The sequence below is a fragment of the Diadema antillarum genome, unplaced genomic scaffold (genome assembly GCF_040938485.1).
Source record: "Diadema antillarum isolate AM-2024a unplaced genomic scaffold, OU_Dant_1.0 scf00000072, whole genome shotgun sequence".
Taxonomy (NCBI): Eukaryota; Metazoa; Echinodermata; class Echinoidea; order Diadematoida; family Diadematidae; genus Diadema; species Diadema antillarum.
In genome coordinates, this window is record NW_027270961.1 from 414,106 (window position 1) to 420,105 (window position 6,000).

Consider the following 6,000-nt stretch of genomic DNA (forward strand, 5'->3'; position numbering starts at 1 on the left):
GCATTACAGGTGAGGCACTAGTCCATGGAAATTTGTTTCATTTTTTGTTAAAGTTTTTTTGCAGCATATTTCAAGGAGGAGATGCAGATTTCAAAGCTTTTATGGAATTGTTCTAAGATGTTGAGGGATTATGTGTCATGTGCATTTCAGATATGATGTCATTTCTAACCATAGTGAGCCTTCAATGAGACCTCTGCGATGGCGAGAAAAAGGAATTCACTGCCTTCAACCACGAAGGACAGTTATGATTGAGGATTTATGATAAATTTTATTTTTGTATGTTTGTGTTTAAAGCTTTATTAGGTTTACGTAGTTCCGTGCTAGAGTTCTGTTTTCATTTTGCCATATTCTGAGCTCTCTCGTGAGGTCAGACTTGTATGTTTTTGAATACTTTTATTCTTTGGTCGAAGCATGTAATGCGAGTGTGTTCTTTGCATTTGATGCTGTATTTCTTCTTACTGAGTGGTGGATGTGCATTTTATTACTCAGTTACAATTTTTATCATTAAATGAAACAAAAAGAGAAATTAGTTTTAAGCATCTCACAGATCAGTCAGGGCTTATTCCTGACTGAGAAAAAAGAATGAAATTGAAAAAACTAACAAATAATAGTAATGTTTGTGCAGTGCATGGAAAGGAATGCTAGAGAGTGATTCTACTGTGGTTTTGTTGCACAAAAGCATTTGCTGTGGATTCTGAGCCTGGACTATTACACAAGTATTCATGAAGATGGTTTTAAGGTCAAAACCTTAATTTAGAACATGGAATAAAATCGGTTGTGCAATAGGCATACCTTACACATGCGAGTATCAGTGCACAGTTATTGGATGTTTGTTGACATACGCTATCTGTCACATGCAAGAAATTTGGTAAAAACCATGGACTAAATTTAAACCACCTTTGTGGATATAGGTCATCGTTTCACCAAATAGTATTCCAAATAATACTTTCGTGGAGTAGAGACGATGCATGATAAGTATGAAGTCAGGGAGTGTATCCTATGACTTGATAGCATGGTGGTTTGTTTGTGTGTTTGTGTGTTTTTCTGTCTTTGTGTATAACAGGGAAATTATCTACATGTTGAGAAAGGTTGTTTTGTCTCCAATGAAGATTCTGGTAGAATTGAAAGCTCAGGCCCCCTTTGACCCAATCTACAAACAGAACGATTTACTATATTTCTCAAAATTTTATCAGATTCTTCATTGAGAAATGCAAACCTTTAATTACTGGTGTTCATAAAATAGCTGAAATATGCACAGTAATAATATATACGTAGTATAGCTTGGCCCACAAGTTGGGCAGTAAGTCTGCACAGGTATGCAAAACTAATGTGACGTCAGGCAGAACCACATGATGTTGTCGCATGTGTGTGAGTCTGTTAAGGATGGGATACAAGTATTATTGTTTGCTGTATTTGTACACAAGGAGAGAAGAATGTCATTTGATGGCTGACAAACGTTGACAAATTTGATTCAATTCCAATTCATTTCAGTTTCATTATCCATTTCTGGAAAATTGCTTTGTTTGCATGCATACATATAGTACAGTGGTACTTAAGTAGAATACATTTGTACAAGACACAGGTACACATGTATACATGTACACCGGTAGCATAGATTCAAAGAAATGCAAGGGATATACAACAAAATGCTGTGACATGACATTACAGTCAGTATGCCAAATATGTTTGTATGTGCACATTGAAGTGCTCACTTCGTTATGTATTTCACTTTTTTTTTCACTTTTTGCTTGTATATTCACTGGTAGCTGTCAAATGTTGCATTATGCTCCATTTAAAGCAGTAAAAATAGATGATGATTATTATTATTATTATTTATGCGGCAATTCAATATACAATATACAATACAAGATGACATAAAATACAAACAGAAAATCGTAAATACATGATATAAAAATTGTGGTGGTTCCAGGTGCATGCTGCTGGTTGCCAGGGGATGATCACGGGAACTTCAGAATTAACAGCCGTTACAATGCCTTTCCCAGTCAAGTTCACTAGCGCTTTCAAGGCAGGGCAAAATACTGTCCAGCTAGGAGATTTTGCTTCTCTATCAAACTGTCATGGAAATGAATGGCCAGTGGTCATTGGTCATCTCGCTACAATGTTGGGAGAGGCTGTGAGGGGCCAGTTTATATTTGGGTCTGCATTATTTGTATCTGAATGTGTGTATTTCACCCTGGTAGTTTAAAGGGGAACATCAAACTATCAGGAAGATGACATGCTGCGAGTAAGACGAGTATGTTTTCATTTGGTGAAATGTACTTTAGGGCTGCTGGCAGTGAATGTGAATTTATGACTGCCATGCATCTATTGAGAGTACAGTGGACTCCCGTTATATTGAAGTCCTCGCGGCGGGACCAGCAGTTTTCTTTCTTTGTATCAAAATTTATCATAACCGAAGAAATATAGAACAGATAATGTTGCGACCTGAATTTTTACTTCGTTGTAACTGGAATGTTGTTATAACCATGTCCATTATAACTGGAGTACACTCTATACCAGTGTTGTTCGTGCTACTGTACATACTCTGCAAGAAAAGCTGCCTTCTGTAGCACGAGTGCCCTCTGTTGTGATTTGAATTTCTTTATATGTTATATCAGTCTAGAAAGAACTTAGTGAATGTTACAAGAGCCACACTACTTTACTTTGTATATGTCAGTGGTTCCGTACCAGTATTTTCTGTCACCTCTTGTTGAGTTTTTCTTCCAGCGTTAGATTGTTGAGGCGATATATATGCGAGAAATAAATGTCCTACCCAGACCTGCGTGAGATATGTTGATGCACTATACAGATTTATGAGATGATATAAAAATGAGTTTATTTTCAGAATACAGAGGATATCTATGAAATGGTTTGGTGTGGCGTTCATTTTTTTTTTTGAGCCGCCTCGATTGCATTTCCTATTGTGATTGTTTTCAATAAATGATTGCTTTTTATTGCAAGAAAAATGTTTTTGCCCTATTTGTTGTAATACTAATTTGTTGGTCACTCTGCCATTTTAGTGTTCATTAGTCTATGACACAACCTCCCCTTCTTTATATAAACTTTGTGTGATAATTTGTGTTTTCTGCTAATAGGTGAATGTATATTATTTTTAACTAAACTGGATTTTTTTTTAAAGGAGTTCAGAGTTACCCTTTTGAGTTGTAATTTGGTGATCATGTGAAATGCATTGAAAATTACATTTATTCTGCCAAAAATGTTTTTGAACTTAAAGCAATGTACACTGCTCTACAGCAAGAATGCCAGTCATGTCAGCTTTGGTAATGTGCTTTCTATTTGTATGTAAGGTATTAACATTAAGTTTGAGCAAGTACAGACGAACAGACAGACAGAGGAAAAAAAAACTGGGAGTTAGTAGCTTTTTATCATTATTATTTGTAAGTAAAGCCCAGTGGACCCATAATTTATTGATATAACAAGTTACAAGATTTGTGACCACAAAAAGACATTTTCTTCATAAATTACCGGGTAAGGTATTGCTTGGATTCCTAAGTATTAACTTTTTTTAATGCAAAGATCAGTGAAAAAGAGTGAATAATATATACATGGCAGCTGCCATGTGAAACATACACAACTTGCTTGCTCTAGATTAACACTTGTGGATTTTCTACCTACAGAACAAGCAGCTCAACTAGTACCAAAAGTAAAACTTATCAGAAATGGTGTTGCTATGATCAAATTAAATCATATTGACCTTATTTCTTGGATAACTGTTCTTTTAAAGCATATTTCAGAAATGACTGAAAGATAAATTACGTCCCAATGGAATCTTGAGTAACAGGATACACAAATGAATATCATACATGTATGAAAGTAAAGACAAGGTTTGGAAACATGAAACACACACATGCTGTCTTCACACTGACACCAGCCATGTGTATTGAATGAAACACTGAAATCCTGAATGTGGTAAGGTCTATACATGTAAATTTGGCAAAACCTTAATGATGTTGTCTAAATGCAGTCATCATTGTCATACAGCAAGACAAGTTATGTCTTACACAGAGAATTGATCATAAATACAGAAGATGACTCTCCCTTGAAGCTTCATTCAGACACCATGACAATATAAATGGCATGAAGAAATTACTTTTACACATCACTTTGAAAAAAATAAAAGATTGACCCAAGACAAGACATGTATGTCCTCTATCCTGATATCATCAGCAATCCTCACAAGTTCCAAAAGACTTCAAAATAGAGCTGCGGTTTTACAATATACTTTTCATCAAGACTTTTACAAGCCTATAGACCAATTCAATTTTGATGACCTATTCACTTACCGCCGCTAGCGGCGCTATAACGGTCGCCATAACTGGGGGCCAAAGGGGGCTTCCAGCGAGCTAGCTACCCAGCGAGTTGCATTGCAGCTCAGCAGCCTAGCGTACCCATCGCGCATAGTTAGCCGGGCGCGGCCGCTGCGCCGCGGTCGGCGCCCGCTGGCGCCGCGCTAATATTGTGATTGTTTACTCACTGTGTGGAAAAGTCATTCAGCGGCTTTCAATGCCTTTCTTTTGGACAAATTGAGTGATTCAGACATAGTGATCTACAATGAAAGCTTCAAAGGAAGGATAAAAAAAAAACACATTGTGCAGTTGTTGGGTGCACAAATAACAGAAAAAATGGAAATCGAAGCTGCACGGCAGTGTGTGAAATTCAGACACCGCTGACGCATGCTAAATTAAGGCAAAATTAAAAACAATTAAGTGAAATACAACGGTATAAAAATGCACAGATTTTGAAACAAGCTATGTCTACTAGATTCTCTATTTAATTAGGTTATCACTGCATATTCGTAAAATATGTTGTTCATCTTAGAAGACAAGTTTAGATCAAAGAATTTGATAATTCATTGATTTTTTTTTCTTTTTTTATCCTTGGTGTCCTACAAAGTTAGAATACTTTTCCTGGCTAGACTTTATTATTACGACAAACATTTTACAGCCTACACTACAGCTAAATAAATGTTTCAAGATGCGTTAAATTCTTATATTGTTTTCACTTCTTCAATGTTCAGCACTGAATTGACCATAGGCCTATTCAATTTTGGCCTGGAACTCTGAATTTGACTTTTGATAAAGTGATACTTAGGAATAATTATTAAACCATGGATGGTGGCAAACATCCGTTTCATAATCATACTAAGAAAGTAGGATTTAAAAATCACTTTTGTAGATTACAATATTAGGCGTTTGCGTGATGTTATGCAAGGTTATTTAGACCTAAAACAGTAGAAGTTTTGGTTGTAGACATCAGGAGACGTAGTCGTAACTTAAGTTTAGGCATGATACGGCCTAGAAACGCCTAACGTTAGATTTATATTCCGTTTGGTTTACTCACTTAGGCTTGCCTGAAGTTATTGGCAACCGAAAATGATATAGGATGTAGGGTTCTAGAAGTCAATATGTCTAGATCTAGTCTGGACTCTTGCCTAGATTTCTAGACAAGATCTAACGTTAGACAGATTCTCCCCTGCTGGCCCGACACTCCCGAGTAAAGGCAAAAGCCTGCCCTAAAAAGGTTAAGTTAACTGATAGCTTGCAATTTATTGCGCCATATCTAGCTCAAGATTCTTTTTCATTATTTGTATTTAATTATATCAGTTAACTTGTCAACAGCCTAGGCTTATTAGCAAGACATCTGCTTGCGCCTAGCAATAATTCTCCCAAGCGGTTTTTATTCTATTGCAAGTCTTACACAAATGTGAATATACAGGGCTTACACGCGAGTACCCAAGTCATCGCCAAAGAAATAGAGTCTACAAACATTCACTGATCGTACCGATATTGACCTTGAAATTCAAGTTTTGGCTACAGCCATATGTCAGTCATCTACCCATTCGCTCATAGTCGGTATAAGTTGTTTGATTTTATTAATTCTTAATTAGCTAGCAAAAAAAAAAAATATCTAAGACTCTAGTAGTCACAAATCCAGATGCATCGATCGCTGCCAGCGCCAGAGATAGCTAGCTGGCCGGCG